This window comes from Hemitrygon akajei, unplaced genomic scaffold (assembly GCF_048418815.1).
Source record: "Hemitrygon akajei unplaced genomic scaffold, sHemAka1.3 Scf000053, whole genome shotgun sequence".
Classification (NCBI taxonomy): Eukaryota; Metazoa; Chordata; class Chondrichthyes; order Myliobatiformes; family Dasyatidae; genus Hemitrygon; species Hemitrygon akajei.
Window position 1 is genome coordinate 5,008,401 of NW_027331939.1, and position 8,947 is coordinate 5,017,347.

Below are 8,947 nucleotides of genomic sequence, written 5' to 3' on the forward strand. Positions count from 1 at the left end.
CGGAGCATTCTCCCACACGGAAACTTGACAAACTTCTTGAACAGCATTGCGGGTAACTACCTGATAAAGATCTGTAACATTGGTTAGACATGACCTACTACGCACTGGCCCATACTGACTATCGCTAATCTTCCTGTTTGTCCAGATACCCCATTACCAGGGTAGACCGAACACAGAGGACAATAACTCATTTCGTAGTTCTTGACGAGTCCTTTCCAAGCAAAACTAGCGATATCATCCAGCTGTTGGTATTCACATTTGTGGCCTCTTGTTGTTAAATTCTCCTGCACGATTACCAGACGCATTGAGAGTAGTCTGGAAAAGGAAGGCGTCGTAGCTTTAAATCATTAATCGATTGGACTTAAATAGTGAGATACTCTACCTAGATAGAGCATAGAACAGAGAATATTACAGCACAGTACAGCCCATCGTCTCACGAGGTTCTGACAGACTTTCAACTAATTTAACTTCAAACTAACACATCCCCCCTGCATCTGAATCAGAATCGGGACCAGATTTAATATCATCGGGATATGTTGTAAAATTGTTAAATTTACTGTACCAGTACAATGAAATACAGGATAATTAAAGAGAGAGAGAGAGAGAGAGAGAGAGAGAGAGAGAGAGAGAGAGAGAGAGAGAGAGAGAGAGAGAGAGAGAGAGAGAGAGAGAGAGAGAGAGAGAGAGAGAGAGAGAGGAGAGAGAGAGAGAGAGAGAGAGAGAGAGAGAGAGAGAGAGAGAGAGAGAGAGAGAGAGAGAGAGAGAGAGAGAGAGAGAAAGAGAGAGAGAACCCAAGTTGCTGGTGGCGGAGGGGAAGAATCTGTTCCTGAATCGCTGAGCGTGAGCTGTCAGGCTGTCCGGTGGTAACACTGTGCAGAGGGCATGTTCTGTTGCTGGGAAATGTTAATGATGGACGTCACTGTTGCAAGAAACACCCCCAGTACAGAGAATCTGCATTTGCCAACAAGTAACTTTTATTATTTCAACTAAACAAGCACATAGGTTCACAGGCCACCTTCACTCCAAGACACTCCATGATCAGTCAATGAAGAGAAAAGTTATTACCGGGGAAAGGAATCGACTCCGGCCAGAGAGACGGGTGAGAGGGACTCCGGAGAAAGAAACGGGGACAGAGACTGGTGAGATAGAGAGAGAAAGAGGAGAGTAGAGAAAGACCAGGGGGTGTGAGGCCGGGGAAGTCGAGGGATCTGATGTGGACAGAGATCGGGGGTTGGTGAACGATTTTCGATGCGGGAGAGAGATGGGATTCGCGTCTTTGGTGTCGGTAGAAAGCAGGAGGGGGATAGACGGGATGTGTGCGAGGTGATGCATTTTGGAGGCTCAAGTAAAAGCGGAATGTCTACATTATTGATAAGGATTTAGGAATTTTGATATTTGATTAAAAATCCAAAGATCGACGATGGTACTGGCGATACACACAACGTATTGCCGACAGCTCGCAAAATGTCTCGATGTATTCCAGCTGAACCACCGTCGCTGCAATGTGAAACCCCTAATTTCCCTTTAAGAAACGTACATTTGAGCTGTCTAAATTAATCGGCAGTATAACGAGCTGCTGAAGGACCAGATGGACTTGACTCTCGGGAATGCAGGTGCGGCACCTTTCAGCGATCAGCGAAGGTCAGCCATTACCATTGCCAGAAAAGTGGTCGGTTCGGAAGACTTCAGGCCAGACTAAATCGATGGGTTATGAAGCATCCTCTACCTGGCATCTTCTCAGCCAAAGGCCAATGACTTGAAAACAAGATACATTACGTCAGCGCAACGTTGCAGTTTCGGAGGGAAATGAGGGGCTGCTGTCTTCTCTGTTTCATGGAGACATGGCTTAGTTCGGTGGAACAGCCGGAAGGATTCTCAATACACAGTTCGGAGAAGATAAGAAGGTATTATGGTGCTGGGGGTGGGGGGTGGGAGGGTGGAACGGCGGTGTTGTTTCATGATAAATTCTTCATACTCTCCGTATATAGCAGTCTTGCCACACCCTTGTTCTCCCAATCACAACATCCAATGATTGAGATCTGTCGGTGCTGCTTACCGAGAGGTTCTCCTCATTGATCCGGACGGCACTTCACATACCGCCAGAGGAGATGTTAAGCAGGCATACCATGTACTGAGTGTCGCGACCAGCAAGCAAGGAACTGCCTACCCTGAGGACTTTCAAATCATTGCTTGAGATGTCTATCAGGCTTATTTAAAGAATTCTCGGCTTATTTGTCATCAGCACGTCATCCTCAGTACCAGGGGCTCCCGCACACTCGACCACGGTTAGAGCGCGATCAGGAAAGCCTAGCATTCCAGCCCCAGACCATATCTCGGGCATTCTGAACGTCTAGTTTTGTTTCTCCTACCTCCATCCAGGTGAAGGGTAAGGAACAAGATACCAGATGTATCGGCAACAATGTCGCGGGAATCGGAGGGCCGACTACTGAATTGCTTCGAGGCGAGGACAGAAACAAAAATGACCCAGGGCTCATAAGAGAATCTGAATGTCACAATCTTTATGAAGACACTGGAGAACGAGTGTTTCCCACTGATTCAATCAGAGTCCAGAGTGTTCCTTAACTGGAAGCACTGGGTGAACAAAGTGCTGTGAAGTAGATTCGTGGCAATATTTATCGCATTTATTTATTATTTTTATTTATATATAGGTTTTGTTTTATATTTTGCTGGTTTGCTAGTTGTCTATTGATGTAGGCAGAGTTTCGTCAGATTCCCTGATGGTCTATTGATTAGGTTTCGGCGCTCTCACCCCCGCGGCCGGGGTTCGATTCTCGGTCAGGGAATAAAGATATTGCCTGCTGTAATTTGATGTGCTTATTTTAAATTATCGCCATCAAACCCTCTTCATATCACTAGCCATTCAATACCAGCATCATTCCTCTGAATCTCCTTTCAAACCTCTCCAGCTTCAGCCATACTTTCTCAGGTAAGGGAACGAAAACTGCTCACAAAACTGAAAGCGAGGCCTCGCCAGTTCTTTATAAAGTCTCTGAATCACATCCTTGCTTTATATTTTTGACCTCTTGAAATGAATGCGAGCATCGCATTTGCCTTCCTCACCACAGACTCAACCTGCAAATTAAACTTTGGAACATTATGGTGCCGGTGTTTACGTCACAACGGGAGGCCTGTACACGGACTCCCAAGGCTCTTAGCGCCTCAGTCTTCTTGCTTGCATTTTATCTCCTCTTAGAAATTATTCTCCTTCATTTTTTACATCAAAGTATATGCCCACATATGTCCATGCACTGCATCCCATTTGCAACTTCTTTGTCCATTCTCCAACCTTCTGTAGCCTCTCTACCTCCGAGAAGGACTTCCTGCTCTTTTCGCTCTGAAAAATCTGCATATGATGAGTGGTGTGATACCAAAGTCTCCCATATCGAGCTGACTACCACTCATCCTCACTTGCCCCCGCCCAACTCTTGCCCCTTTCTTAACTCCCCATACTGGTCATCTGCTCTCCACGTTTAGCTCAGCGTCAGTGTGTGGATCGCAAATGTGTTCTATCTCTCTGCGCCCACAAATGCTGCCTGACCCGCTGTCCACTGTTCCTGCAGCGATTCGTTATTTGTTCTGTATGACACTTGTTAGACAAGGAGAACATGACTTTGAAAAAATATCGCAGGTGCAGTCTCAATAAAGCTGGAATTAACTGTGCGAGGTCTTACGGACAATAACTTGCAATCGATACAATGTAGATTTGATCTTCTTCACTCCTCACTGCACCTCACCCACTCAGAGATGCTGTCTCTCTGTAGAAGAGGGAGACCATACATTTCCCATATTGGACTCTGGTCCTACTCACTCAGTTTGCCGACATCACCTTGACTCATCTGCACGGGGTCATCACTGCTCAAATCTCAGGGAGTAATTATCAGGTCCGGTCGGGTTTATTGCCGCGTGCACAGGGACGGTGAGGGACAAGTACAATGAAACACTTGCAGCGTCATTGCAGGCTCGAAAAGACAGACAGTACGCAGAACATAAATTGTACAATTCTGCATCATGAACAAACGGTAGATATAAATCTTGTGCCAGTTTCAGACTTGGAAATGATTCCTCAGGCAAACTGATGACATAGATTGCGAACTATTATATCCACGGGAGAGCATGCAGGCCCAAGAAAGGCCTGTTTATTCCTTTTCTTTAAACAGACAGACAACAGAGAGAAGGGCAAGTCTCTAGTCCTCTTCAACCAGCCCTGGCATTCAATAAGATCAGGCTGGTCCAAACTTGCTCTCAATCCTCCCCCCTCCCCATACCGCAGTTGCCAGTCAAAAGTCGGCCGGTGTCCTCAAGCAAATCTTCTACCGTCTCCCCCGGTGAGAGGAGATAAACTCCTGTCGCCCGCCTTTATTTCGACGCCCTGACAGCGCCCCCAGCTTCGATCAGAAGCATATGGATATGAATGTTATATAATGGGACATTGTTCTGAGTTTCGCTCAGTATTGACGGGACTTTGGGGAGGCAGAAGCAGTCAGAATCTGTGGGAGGGAACAACTGCTGGGTGAAACCCTTTCCGCAATTGAATAACACGTTGGATTGACATCTGCATACACGCATGGGAGCAAGGTGAGTTGCACGTCATTTGACGAGCTTGGTTGATGTCGGGCCATTAAACCGCCTCAGAGACAATTGGCGAGGTTGATTTGACGGAAGGTCAGCGAACCGATTTGTCTGTGGCAATAGGCGGGGTCGCTCGGTAGACAAGAGAGCAATGGGGAGTCTGTACAGTGAGTGATATGAAACGGCGAAAGCTTTTCCCGTTTAGAGACCGTGCTGCCCACTTCAGCGAATCAGTCATAATCTCAATCTCCCGTCTCTCAGCCGCTGAACAACATTGAACATGTAAAAATTATTATGTTGAAAGTTCAAGTGTTTTCAGCTAACCGAAATTTCACATGGTGGTCGTGTCATATCAGAGCACTGAACCAAAGTACAGGAGCAGATTTGTTTAAAAAATCGCTACTCCTTCATGTCATATTACCTGTTCGCCCCGACATTTCAGCACCAGTTTACACCTACTCCCCTGCGCCCCAACCTAGCTGTCTTGTAAAGGAAAATCTATAAACGTCCCACTGCATTCACTCAGTCCTTTCACTGAACACGGATATTGATAGCTAAGCGTTCGCTTCAACTTGTGAGGAAAGTGTGGGAGTGAGGGACTGAGATGTGGAGAGAGAGAGAGAGAGAGAGAGAGAGAGAGAGAGAGAGAGAGAGAGAGAGAGAGAGAGAGAGAGAGAGAGAGAGAGAGAGAGAGAGAGGGGGGGGGGGAGAGAGAGACAGAATGTGTGTGAGCGGACGCGCGTTCGTGTGTGTGTATGTGTGTTAAAGAGAGAGACATGGAAGTGAGGCAGGGGAGAGAGGGAGTCACATCGTAGACAGGGCAAGAAAGATAAACGAGGAAGTTTGAAAGGCAGTTAGAGAGAGAGAGAGGGTTACACGGCAGTTTACCAATTGCATGTTCACTTTCTTCCACTCTTTTCCTCCCAGTGTTTTCTTGACCACCAGAGTAACTCACCTCACCGACAAAACGAAGTGGATCTGTCCGTCCCTTCATTTAAACTCGAACGCTGCAGAGCTCGTAAGTATTATCACCGTTTGGACTGAGGAAGAGAAATGGTTCCTGCGTTTACACATTGCCCTTCAACAGAGGGATGAACGTTATACTTATTGACGCCGTTCTCTCAGTTTCTTCAATTATAAAGGTAATTAACATTAAATTAGTGCCATTAATTCTTAACATTCCATAGTTAGTTCTGATTTGGATGCAAGGATTCTGCTCAGAGCGATAAATCGCCCGCTGTCTAACTTAAGGAAGTACGTTGGTGAACGAAACGAGGCGCTCTGCATCCGTACAGTTGTAGAACACACCGGCATCAATCGCCCTGTTTCTACTCAGAATCTATTGTTAGACACTCGGTTGCAAAGTGAAAATATCGTAGCTAAATAAACTGTATTCGTATGTAGATTTGGGTAGTTTCCACCTGTCCCCACCCATCAGCAAGTACGTTTTTCATTGCGCTTGTGTGTACACATAGATGTGCGCATAAATATAAATTTGAGTTCACTTTGAGGTAATCACCAACTACATATAATGCATGATCCCCTTGGTTAGATCCATCACCAGATACAGATGAATTGAGTCACTGTCAGTTATTTCCGCGTAGTAGAAACTCAAGACGTCGACCAGCATATGCGGGTGTGAGGGGCGTATGGTGGAAGAAATCTTCAATGTTTTCCGTTGTAATACTGAATGAGGACCTCCTAATCTGGTATATGTTCTCAGCTAAAAATGCTGCGAGCGTTGAACTGGCAGAAATATGGATGTCAACTCCACAAATCCTCGAATCTCCCCAGCCAAGGGAACAGGATTTATTGAAGAATGTGTTACCGGCTCCAGATCTGCGCTGGATACGGTACCAGAACTCAGTACCTCGAAATCCATGTCGTTAATGAAAATCGAATCGGGAAAGTACCGCGTTGAACAGAGAATCAGAATCAGGTTTATTATCATCGGCATGTGACAGGAAATTTGTTAACTTAGCAGCAGCAGTTCAATGCAATACATAATCTAACAGAGAGAGAAAGTGATGATGATGATAATAAATCATAATAATAAATACACAACTAAATCAATTACGTATTTTGAATAGATTATGAAAAATGTGCAAAAACAGAAATACTGTATATTAAAGAAGTGATGTAGTGTTCAAAGCTTCAAAGTGCATTCAGGATTCTGATGGCCGAGGGGAAGAAGCTGTTCCTGAACCGCTGAGTGTGTGTTTCTGTCTCATAACCTTAGACACCCAGGTTCAAACCTGATATCCGGTGCCATCTGTGTCGACTTTGCTCCTTTGCAGATTGGAAGAATTTTCATCGGCAGTGTCATGACGGTCTATTATCGTCCCTCATTAATGAGCTGCCCTTACTGTGTGAGGCTGATGACCTGACGTAGCCGGACAGTGGGATGCAATGAGAATATTTAGGCTGCAATTGGTCCGTTCAGTGAGAACGCAAACTGGACAAAAGTGTTTATTGCCGGAATCTGTGAGGTCATGTACTTCGTTGGGATTGGTATTAAATAAAGGACGATCGGTTGCGGTGTGACTGTCAAAGGAAACTGTTCACGAAGCAGAGATGGCGAGCCGATGGGTGGATAAGGTATTTTGCAAGGCAACTGCAGATTGTAGTTCATTGCAACTCGATTGGAAATTAGAAATAGAGGAAACATTGTAATATATTTGTACAGGTTTCTGTGGTAGGCGCTGACGCGGTGACGGTAATTTCACTCCCCATATGTGCGGAAGGGTACAGTAGCACCGGAGAAGCTCGGAACAATTTAACTGACTCACCTCCCGTGAGGAATGTACATCCTCTGACGAACAACTGAAGTTAAAACTGTTCACTACAGAATATAGAATAAGGGCTGAATCTAAGGCGATGGATGAGGCGTACAGTCGAGGAAAATTTCCAGGATGAGGAATTATCGTTTAAATAGGAATTAAAGCGGAATATCTGTACATACATTCCTGATACCAGAGACTACTCGACGAGGCAGGGTTGTGGATGTTACAGCACAGGGCTGATTTAAATAGGATATGGGCGCTTTTTCTAAAAAAAATTAAGGAAATCGTGGGTTGCGAAACAGCCAAAGAAGATAGTTTGAAACGTGGGGAAGTGCAGCCGTGATAATATGACATAAACGGACGGGAGCCATCAGTAACTGGCATTGTCCCCTTACACTGGGAGTAACGTTTCGGAATTTTCTATTCAGCAACAATTTAATCTCATGGAACTGGTCTCCCGGCTGACGTGCATACAGAACGGCGACTTAAAATGCCAGGACCGGATTATGAATGAAATAAAGTCGGCCTGACGAATGGTCTCACTGCCGGGAACTGTACTACATCGAATCTCAGGGATTGGGGATCTGTAGTCAATGACACTGTGGGTCGTTCGCCATACACTGCTCGCTTCTACCGCTTGCTGCCCGTGATCTGCAACATCTCCAGCTGCAGAGACGTACCGGAGATTTGATCAGGGGAAAGCTCCAGCTACAGCTGAGGGAGACGCTAATGCCCTCGGGTGGACTCTGCCACAACTATAGTAACACAGGAATTGAGTGAGATTAGAATCTGACAGAGGATGAAAATGCCTCTCCATGCGAATCGTAGAGCGAAAGGACAGAGTCCACTTCTTTACACAGACGCTGAATCTCGGTGTTTGATTCTTTTAGTTTTACAAGACTGTAAAATTCCGAACTGCAGAGAGTTTAAGCTGACTCGAGGGGATTGATCAGAGTCGAAATAGAAATGAACTTTGCACAATGAGTAGAAATGTATTGTCTTGAATTGTGTTGAAGAGTATAAAAATACGCAGTTCTCAACTGAACACAGAGGGTGTTAAATTTTATTGGCAGTGGGATTGTTGGTGTGAGCGCTGCGAGCAGGGTTTGAACCTACGCGGGGAATCCCCATTGGATTTCAAGTCCAAAGCCTTAACCACTCGGCCATCGCAGCTAAAGAATGTTCAGCATCGCATCAATGTTCAGCACCCACCGTAGCACTGCCCCTGAAGTGAGCATTTTATTTGATTTCTGTTTAGTAATGGAAAAAGTGAATCATTATTCCAATACAAATAGTATAATTGGACAGCTGTGGAATTTGTTTCAACACCGTTAGGTCAGAACGAGGTGTGGAGGGTTAACACTGCCGTCAGTATCGTAAATGAAGGAGATGTCCAGTATTAGGGATAAAGATCAAGATCAGAATTTGGTTTATAATGACGGACATATGTCAACATTACATTGTTATTTTATATTCTACTCCGCCTGAAATGAATGTTAAAATTGTATTTGCCTTCCTTCACCACTGACTCAGCCTGGAAGTAAATATTTAGGGAATATTGCACAAGGTCTCTT

General features: G+C 45.2%; 1 non-coding gene across 1 annotated transcript; it reads right to left on the reverse strand.

Annotated features, from left to right (window-relative positions):
- Nucleotides 1-8,464: 8,464 nt before the first annotated feature.
- On the reverse strand, nt 8,465-8,546 carry trnas-uga (transfer RNA serine (anticodon UGA)). Its single transcript has one exon. It is a non-coding gene; the product is annotated as a tRNA-Ser (tRNA).
- Nucleotides 8,547-8,947: the final 401 nt, after the last annotated feature.